Here is an 11035-nt window from a genome sequence, read left to right on the forward strand (position 1 = left end):
TTCCTTCAGCTCAAGGTATGTAATTCCTCGGGCGGCATCAGGTAAGAAGAGTGTTATGCCAGTGTCTTATGATGTGTGTGCTTGACGCAGATGGTGCGGCCGCCGTGGAGAGTCTTAGGGCAGAACTTGCCCGCGCTAAAGAACAAGCCAGAGAAAGTGATGCGGCTGCCAAGAAAGCCCTTGAAGAGCTGAGAGCCGAACAGGCTGCTCATTGCCGAAGCAAGGAAGAGATGGCCGAGATGGCTGAAAAGTTAAAGAGTGCTGCAGACCGTTGCAAACTTCTTGAGAAAGAAGACCAGGCAAAACAGACGGACTTAGAGAAGGCCGTTGCCAATGCCAAGGACGCGCGCTCTGCGATGAGAGCTGCGAAGGAGGAGCTGCGTCAGGCCGAACAGATTGCGGCTGGAAAGCCCTTTATGCTGCGAAGGAAATTTTGCGATCCGAAGTTTGCTCCGTTGGACCGGATGTGGAGTGTGGAGGATACCTATCTGGATTTGGCAGCGAGTGCTACTGATGCGACCGAACACTTTCGAGATCAGAAAGATCGCGAAGTGGAAAAGCTTTTCTGGTCGCAGTTTCACAATCCAGAGCATCCACTGGCAGTGGACGATCGTTTGGCTCAATGGGCCGAACTGAATAGGTTGTCCGGACTCGCCATGAAGTACGTCATGGGTCATCTGTGGCCGGGAAGATCGGAGCCGAAAAGTTATTTCAGCTTGGTGCAGCAATTCCTTGACGTGGTGCCGTGTATTAATGCAATGAAGAGGTCAGCATGCATAGAGGGCGCAAGGATGGCTCTTTCCCGTGTCAAGACATACTGGGCAGAGATGGAGACCACCGTTGTTGCGTCCCGAGATTCGGACAAAAGCCGAGTACCCTCCGAGCACTATTTTCAGGAAGTCCTTGAAGGCGCTCGTGTAATAGAGACGCAGTGCTCGAAAGATGCTATGTTATGATAGCATATGTAATTATAAAGTAATATTTTGATTAAACTGTAGTGGCCTTTTTATACTTGTGCCTTCAAGTATTGGGAACACCTCCTGTGCGGCCGTTTTAAGATATATATATACAAAATCTGAAAGATGGCAGTCGTTGGCTTCAGCCCCCACGCACATAGTGCGGGGGTGCTCGCAGAAGACGCATTTTCACACTTAACCCAACGTCTTGGTCCTACAAAGGAGGTGATAGCGCAGCGGGCCAGGCAACCGGACTATAATGCTTTAACACTTTCACTTAGCCATAGGAGCTTGACAGTGAGACTATTTAGGTAGCCCCTTGGTGGCGACTGCGCTCGCCCGAGTTCGGGGCGCGTATGTGCCTGACCGGGAAGCGGCCCTTCGTTAAAGCGGAGGAATCCGATAGATTCCGATAGGTCATCGAGTGGCTGACCAGTCTCACGCTACATCATGACAGTCAGTTTTCGGCTTTCTCTACTGAGGTGCTCGCCCGGCCGAACCGGGGCACAATCGCAGTAGTTCTCCTGGTGCTACCTTAGCCGATAGAGCGGAACGTAAGGTAGCCGAACTCAGGAGCCGGGCAACCCAAGATTTGACCAAAGACATGATTCGGAGCTGATGCATATAATGCCAAAACTCGCGACGCCGAACACTCCCTAAGGTGTTCGGTCTTTATGAGTGCGGGCGAAACAACACTCTTTATTAAAAAAGCCCCTAGTGTCCAGGTACGTGCAAAAATTCTGACATGGCCACATGCCAAGACGCCAGCCTCCTCCTTGCTTATATCAGAAAAAACCAGGGGATGTGTAGCAACAAGAGACAGTAAAAAAGGTTTACATAGGGTCTTAATCTAAAAAGAATCCTTTAGGACGGGTCCCTACTGCACGTCTGCGCCTGTGTCTCCATTGTGCCGTATCCTGGATGGGCGCGGCACGACGTTCATCTGTAAAAGAGAGGAACTGAGTTGAAAACGGGTCGTGCTGAACAAAAGTTTAAAATAAACAAAGTGTAAAGTAAAATATATAAAATTGAGCTTTATTGTCTCTTATTGTATATGCATGGAGCCCCTAGTGCGAGGGTATATGGCCACTAAGCCTGCATCAATGATGATTTTGTACCGAACTCGTCTATCCGCGTTCGTGGTCTTTAATGACCTATTTCGAAGTTTTTTGGCCGGTGAGGCCATTTTACTGTGGGGCTGTCAAAGCGGCCGCACAGTCCTCCGCTTGGGGAGGCGCACTTTAGTGCTTCCCCTTCAAAGAGATGATGCCTCGTGGACCGGGCATCTTAAGCGCGAGAGATGCATAATGCGGTATTGTGTTAAAGCGAGCGAAAGCTTCGCGTCCCAGTAGTGCTTGATAGCGACTTGAGAACAGGACGATATGGAAGGTCAGCTTTTCACGGTGGAAGTTATCGGCAGAGCCGAATATAACTTCGAGCCGGAGAAAACCCATACAGTTGGTGTCCGGACCAGGTGTTACCCCTTGAAAGGAGGTTTTTCTGCGGTGGATTCTTGCTGGGTTTATCCCCATGTGATGGATTGTATCCTGATATATCAGGTTTAGTCCACTGCCACCGTCCATAAGGACATTTGAAAACTGGAGTCCGCCAATTATTGGATCGAGTATCAAGGTAGTCCAGCCTGCGTTCTTGATATTTCTAGAATAATCTAGCTGATCGAAGATGATTGGTTTTGACAACCAGTGACGGGACCCTTTGGGGGTAGGTCGTGTGGTGCGTACCTTTATGGGCGCCGCACGTTTTGTTATGTGAAGTAAGTTCACTGTTTTTACTTCTTGTGGGAAGTTCTTTTGTTTCCTGGTGCTCTGCTTTTGGGGTTCGTCCTCGTCTTCGCTTGGTGTGTCAAGCCCCTTGTGTTCGGCATTGAGTCTGCCGGATTGTTTGAAAACCCAACAATCTCTGTGGGTATGGTTAGCAGGCTTCCCGGGAGTACTGTGTATCTGACATATCCTGTCCAGGATTTTATTTAAGTTGGATGGATCGTCCCTGTTATCCTGGAGGGGCGGTTTTGTCTGATTTTGTCGTGAGCCTTTGAATCCGGCATTGACTGCCGTGCTCTTCGGACTTTTTTCCTTAGTCCGGCGACGGTCCTTGTTGCGTCGCGGTTTTCCGTTTCCATCCCTAGTTTCGGATGTACTTGGGTCGCTGGGGCTGCACCTTGCCAACCAGCTGTCCTCTCCTGCACAAAAGCGGGTCATGAGGCTTGTTAGTGCGGCCATTGTTCTTGGCTTTTCTTGGCCGAGGTGTCTGGCGAGCCATTCGTCTCGGACGTTATGCCTGAAAGCTGCTAAGGCTTCGGCGTCCGGACAGTCGACTATCTGATTCTTTTTAGTGAGGAATCTATTCCAGAACTGCCGAGCTGATTCTCCGGGCTGTTGAGTTATGTGACTAAGATCGTCTGCATCCGGAGGGCGGACATAGGTCCCTTGAAAATTTGCTCGGAAAGCATCCTCGAGCTCTTCCCAACTTCCAATTGTGTTTTCAGGAAGGCTTTTAAGCCAATGCCGGGCTGGCCCTTTAAGCTTAAGGGGTAAATATTTTATGGCGTGGAGATCATCTCCTCTAGCCATGTGTATGTGGAGGATATAATCCTCGATCCAGACTCCAGGGTCTGTTGTTCCATCATATGCCTCTATGTTTACGGGTTTGAATCCCTTTGGAAATTCACAGTCCAGGACCTCATCGGTGAAACATAGGGGGTGTGCGGCGCCCCTGTATTTGGGTGTACCGGATTCTGATGATGGCTTTATTGCATTGCTTACGAGAGCTTGCTTTCTTGGCCCATAAATGGACCTAACTGGGCCATGATGCGAATCCTTAGGTGGGTCGCATGCCGATTTAAGTGCGGCGCCGCTTGCCGCTTTATGGGGTCGTCTATCCGACCGTGTGGCTTTCTTATTTTTTGAATGCGAGGGCTCTAGGGTCTCTTCGTCGAATTCAGGCAGTAGCTTTCTTTTCGGATAGCTTTTAGTGCGGCTACCATCGCTGTATTTATCTGCGGTATTGATTACTTTGCTCCATCTAATCCGGAGTGCATCTTCCGTTGTTTTTAGCTTCCGCTTCTGCTTTTTCAGGCTGCGTGCAGTTGCAACGAGCCTCTCGTGGAGATTCTTTTGCTCCATGGGTTTATCCGGCGTGAGGTCGTCCGGAATGCCGTTTTCGCCGGAGGAGGGATGTTCGGTTTCTCTATCTGTGTTGCCCTGTTCGGACGGTTGCTCTAAGGCCTGCTCGTCGTCTACCGGCTCGTCCTGCTCTATGGCTGGGTTTTTATCAAGGCAGGGCTTGGGTCGGCGTTTACGCCGACGCTTTGATTGCCTTTCGGGGGGTCGATCTCCCGTTCCATCCCCTTTTTCCTCGTTGTCGCTTCCTTTAGGGGTATCCACCATGTACACATCGTGAGATGAGGTGGCTGTCCAATGCCCTATGGGCGTTGGTTCATCGGTATCTCCTGCATCGTCATCCATACTGTCGATGTCTCCGGAGTCGAAGTTGAGCACGTCGTTTAAATTGTCGACGGTGGCTACCAAGTGGGTGGTGGGTGGGCTTTGAATTTCTTCATCGTCCGTATCCCATCCTCGCTGACCACAGTTCGTCCAGGGCTCTCCTGATAAAGAGAGAGACTTGAGAGAATTCGGGATATCACCAAAAGTTGAGTGCTAAAAGATGTTTGCGGTGGTGAACTCCATTATTAGCGTCTAATCGGATTCGATCGGCAGGGGCGCGGGGGCTTCGGAGTCCGGAGAGGAGTCCAGATCCTCGGAGTTGTGAGTCACGCGGAGTGTGGGGCCGGCGTTCGGCTCGATCGCCTTTGAGATCGCAGCCCCCGAGGTGACGTGCAACCGCTCATCCTCGATTGACACTACTGGCTCCGAATTAAGGGTCCGAGCTGGTGTGTTTGCGGCCTCCGGGATACTGTTCGGTGACAGAGCTAGATCATGCCGCGCGAGACAGTGCGGCGCACTTGGTTGTGGCTCGAATCGTCGAAGATCAAATCTCCGTGGATGTCTGCCAGGTAGTTTAGGCTTCCAAACCTGACTTGATGGCCAGGGGCGTAGCTTTCGATCTGCTCCAGGTGGCCAAGCGAATTGGCCCGCAGTGAGAAGCCGCCGAAGACGAAGATCTGTCCAGGGAGAAAAGTCTCACCCTGGACCGCATCGTTGTTGATGATCAAAGGAGCCATCGGGCCTAAAGGCGACGACACAGAGGAACTCTCAATGAAAGCACCAATGTCGGTGTCAAAACCGGTGGATCTCGGGTAGGGGGTCCCGAATTGTGCGTCAAGGCCGGATGGTAACAGGAGACAAGGGACACGATGTTTTTACCCAGGTTCGGGCCCTCTCGATGGAGGTAATACCCTACTCCTGCTTGATTAATATTGATGGTATGGGTAGTACAAGAGTAGATCTACCACGAGATCAAGGAGGCTAAACCCTAGAAGCTAGCCTATGGTATGATTGTTGTATATGGAGTTGATGTCCTACGGACTACAACCCTCCGGTTTATATAGACACCGGATAGGGTTAGGGTTACACAGAGTCGGTTACAATGTTAGGAGATCTTGAATATCCGCATCGCCAAGCTTGCCTTCCACGCCAAGGAAAGTCCCATCCGGACACGGGACGAAGTCTTCAATCTTTTATCTTCATAGTCCTGGAGTCCGGCTGAAGGTATAGTCCGGCTACCCGAACACCCCCTAATCCAGGACTCCCTCAGAAATGTTTCTCGGTTATGGAGGTGACAAAGAGTTCATCATAAGGAGTTACGTTGATGCAAGCTTTGACACCGATCTGGATGACTCTAAGTCCCGATCTAGATACATATTGAAAGTGGGAGCGATTAGCTAGAGTAGCTCCGTGCAGAGCATTGTACACATAGAAAATTTGCAAAATACATACGGCTCTGAATGTGGCAGACCCGTTGACTAAACTTCTCTCACAAGCAAAACATGATCACTCTTTGGGTGTTAATCACATAGCAATGTGAACTAGATTATTGACTCTAGTAAACCCTTTGGGTATTAGTCACACGGATATGTGAACTAATCACATAAAGATGTGAACTATTGGTATTAAATCACATGGCGATGTGAACTAGATTATTGACTCTAGTGCAAGTGGGAGACAGAAGGAAATATGCCCTACAGGCAATAATAAAGTTGTTATTTATATTTCCTTATATCATGATAAATGTTTATTATTCATACTAGAATTTTGTTAACCGGAAACTTAGTACATGTGTGAATACATAGACAAAACAAAGTGTCCCTAGTATGCCTCTACTTGAATAGCTCGTTAATCAAAGATGGTTAAGTTTCTTGACCATAGACATGTGTTGTCATTTGATGAACGAGATCACATCATTAGAGAATGATGTGATGTACAAGACCCATCCGTTAGCTTAGCATAAATGACCGTTTAGTTTTATTGCTATTGCTTTCATCATGACTTATACATGTTCCTCTGACTATGAGATTATGCAACTCCCGAATACCGGAGGAACACCTTGTGTGCTATCAAACGTCACAACATAACTGGGTGATTATAAAGATGTGAAAGTGCAACTATCCCTGGGTGGTTTTGGCAATTCCTAACAACATATAGCTCATTGAGCTAACATTATTCCAAGATTAATATTTCAGGAAGAGATCAATGAATGGCATGGCATGGATGAGGAAAGTGGATCCCTCAAAATTCTAAGGACAAAAAGTTTGGCTCAAGCTTCAAGATCAAGACTCTACATTTTATATTTCAGTGATCCAAGATCACATTGAGTCTATAGGAAAATCCAATACTATCAAGGAGGGATGAGGTGTTGCTTAATGGCTTGCTTGCTCAAATTGCTTAGTGATATGCTCCAAAATCCTCAACTACGTTCCCACATCCACATATGACCTAAACCAAAAGTCAAACTCGGCCCCACCGATTCTATCTATCCGGCGCCACCGAGTTTCAAATGTCATAGCCACTGCCACAAACCCTAGGCAAATCGGTCTCATCGAGATGGGATTGTAATCTCTCTGTTTCCCTTCATAACGTTTCGGTCTTACCAAGATGAGCGATCGGTACCACCGAGATTGCAATGTAAACTCTCTATTTCCCTTTTGTAACATTTCGGTCTCACCGAGATGAGCGAATCGGTCCCACCGAGTTTACCTGACCAACTCTCTGGTTAGCTTATTAACAAAATCGGTCCCACCGAGTTTGTGTAATTGGTCACACCGAGATTACGTTATGCCCTAACCCTAACCATATCGGTCCTACCGAGTTGCATCTCAGTCCCACCGAAAATCCTAACGGTCACTAGGTTTGCTGAATCGGTCCGACCGAGTTTAACCATTTGGTCCCACTGAGTTTGGCAAATTGTGTGTAATGGTTAGATTCTGTGTGGAGGCTATATATACCCCTCCACCCACTCTTCATTCGTGGAGAGAGCCATCAGAACATACCTACACTTCTAATACACATTTTCTGAGAGAGAACCACCTACACTTGTGTTGAGGTCAAGATATTCCATTCCAACCATATGAATCTTGATCTCTAGCCTTCCCCAAGTTGCTTTCCACTCAAATCTTCTTTCCACCAAATCCAAATCCTGTGAGAGAGAGTTGAGTGTTGGGGAGACTATCATTTGAAGCACAAGAGCAAGGAGTTCATCATCAACACACCATTTGTTACTTCTTGGAGAGTGGTGTCTCCTAGATTGGCTAGGTGTCACTTGGCAGCCTCCGACAAGATTGTGGAGTTGAACCAAGGAGTTTGTAAGGGCAAGGAGATCGCCTACTTCGTGAAGATCTACCGCTAGTGAGGCAAGTCCTTCGTGGGCGACGGCCATGATGGAATAGACAAGGTTGCTTCTTCGTGGACCCATCGTGGGTGGAGCCCTCCATGGGTTGAAGTCTCCATCAACGTGGATGTACGATAGCACCACCTATCGGAACCACGACAAAAACATCCGTGTCTCCAATTGCATTTGAATCCTGCAAACCCTTCCCTTTACATTCTTGCAAGTTGCATGCTTTACTTTCTGCTGCTCATATACTCTTTTTGCATGCTTGCTTGAATTGTGTGGAGATTGCTTGACTTGTGCTAAGATAGCTAAAATATGCCAAGAACTAAAATTGGGAAAAGGCTAGATTTTTATTTGGCCAAGTAGTCTAATCACCCCCCCTCTAGACATAGTTTCAATCCTACAAGTGGTATCAGAGCTTTGGTCTCCATTTGCTTTGATTTCCATAGCTTTTGGTGGTCATAGTCTTGGTTTCACAACCTAGGAGAGTATGGCGTCTAGTAAGGGAAATTATCACCATAGAGGTCCTTACTTTGATGGTACTAATTTTGCTAGTTGGAAGCATAAGATGAAAATGCATATTCTTGGACATAACCCCGCCGTTTGGGCTATTGTGTGTGTTGGCTTGCAAGGTGAATTCTTTGATGGGAAAGAACCGAATTGTGAAGCTACCGCGGATGAGTTGAAGATGCTACAATACAACGCTCAAGCTTGTGATATCCTCTTCAACGGATTGTGCCCTGAAGAATTCAACAAAATCAGCCGTCTTGAGAATGCAAAGGAAATTTGGGATACTTTGATTGACATGCATGAAGGTACCGACTCCGTCAAGGAATCCAAGTTGGATGTGCTTCAAAGTCAACTTGACAAGTTCAAAATGAAGGATGGTGAAGGTGTCGCTGAAATGTACTCTAGGCTTGCTCTTATCACAAATGAGATTGCCGGCTTAGGGAGTGAAGAGATGACCGATAGATTCATCATCAAGCAGATCCTAAGATCCTTGGATGGAAAATATGATACCGTGTGCACATTGATCCAAATGATGCCCAATTACAAAGATCTCAAGCCAACGGAAGTCATCGGAAGAATTGTTGCTCATGAGATGTCACTCAAGGATAAAGAGGAACTTCACAACACATCAAGTGGTGCTTACAAAGCCTCATGTGAAGCCCCCACATCATCGAGTGAGAAACAAACCTTCAATGAAGAATTGAGCTTAATGGTGAAGAACTTCAACAAGTTCTACAAGAGTAGAAGCAAAGAGAGAAGCTCCAAATCAAGGTCCTACAATGACAAAAGATCTTCTAGTCGAGAGCAAAACTGCTACAATTGTGGAAGGCCCGGACACTATTCCAATGAGTGTACGACCCCCTACAAGAGAAGAGAAGATTCTCCCAAGATAAGAATCACCATCTAGAGAAAGAAGGAATAAAGATGATCGTTATGAATGAAGACCCTCACGGAGATGCAAGGATTCGGAAAGAAAGGACAAGTCATCAAGGAGCTACACAAAACGAAGATATCAAGCTCATGTTGGTGAATGGGTATTCGGCTCCGACTCCGACAACCACTCCGAGAGAAGCTATCACTCCGACTCTGAATATACTCAAGATGAAGGTGTTGCCGGTCTAGCACTTGTGACAACCAACTCCTACGACATATTTGACTCACCAAATGAAGGAGTTGGAACATGCTTCATGGCTAAAGGCCCAAAGGTATCACACCCCGAGTATGTTGATTTCAATAGTGATGAAGATGACTTGTTAGGTGATGATGATTTACTTGTTGACAACTCTAGTGATGAATACTATGATGAAACGTCAATTAATCATGCTAATCAAGATAAAACGAATGACAATGATAAGGAGAAGATTGAGTCTCTAACTAAAGAACTAAACACTCTTAAGTTAGCTCATGAAACTATCTTAGGAGATCATCGAGAACATTTAAGGACTCATGATAAATTGTGCTTTGAAAAGCTCAACCTTGAGCAAGAGCATGAGTTCTTAAAAGCAATCAATGATGATCTTTGCAAGAAAAGTTCTTCTTACATTGCCAAGCGTTTACTCTTATCCACTTACATGCCTCAAGTCAAGTCTAGTAACAAGAACAAGAAAGATTCTGTAACACCCTCGATGCGACTATATCTCCCATGTGTCGAGGCACGACTTAGAGGCATAACCGCACTGAAGGCATATGTCGCAAGTTTGGCAATCTTCACAACATCCCATGTAATATAAATAATAAAGGGGAGATAACATAGTTGGCTTACACTCGCCACATCAATCAAGGTACATAAATAGCATTACAACATTCAAACACTCATGGCCTGACTACGGCACCAAAATAAAGATAACCCAACATGCGACACGGTCCCGATCACCCCCAACTGGGCACCACTACTGATCATCAGGGAAAGACACGTAGTGTCGTCGAGAGTCCTCGTCGAACTCCCACTTGAGCTCAAGCGCGTCACCTGGAGCGGAAACATCAGGCCCTGCATCTGGTGTGGAAGTAATCTGTGAGCCACAGGGACTCAGCAATCTCGCACCCTCGCGATCAAGACTATTTAAGCTTAATAGGAAGCCAAGGTAAATATGTGGAGCTGCAGCAAGCGACTAGCATATATGGTGGCTAACCTGTTCACAAAAGAGAGCGAGAAGAGGAGGCAAGGCGCGAACGAGAAACTAGAGGGCAATCCTGTGGCAAGCATTACTCCAACACCGTGTCCACTTCCCGGACTCCGCCGAGAAGAGGCCATCACGATAACTCACACTGTTGATTCATTTTAATTAAGTTAAGGTTCAAGTTATCTACAACCGGACATTAACAAATTCCCATCTGCCCATAACCGCGGGAACGGCTTTAGAAAGTTCAAATCCCTGCAGGGGAGTCCCAACTTAGCCCATGACAAGCTCTCATGGTTAACGAAGGAATAGACCTCCTCCCGAGACGTTCCGATCAGACTCGGTATCTCGGTTCTTCAAGACACTTCGACAGGTTAAAACAAGACCAGCAACACCGCCCGAATGTGCCGACAAATCCCGATAGGAGCTGCACATATCTCGTTCTCAGGGCACACTCAGATGAGCCAGACGTCGGGTAGGCCAGCCCAGAGTTGCCCCTGGTAGCCCCGGACATCGCTCGGTTGGACCAACACTCAGAGGAGCACTGGCCCGGGGGGGCTAAAATAAGATGACCCTCGGGCTCCGGAAACCCAAGGGAAAAAGAGGCTAGGTGGCAAATGGTAAAACCAAGGTTGGGCATTGCTG

This window comes from Triticum aestivum, chromosome 5A, assembly GCF_018294505.1.
Source record: "Triticum aestivum cultivar Chinese Spring chromosome 5A, IWGSC CS RefSeq v2.1, whole genome shotgun sequence".
NCBI lineage: Eukaryota > Viridiplantae > Streptophyta > Magnoliopsida > Poales > Poaceae > Triticum > Triticum aestivum.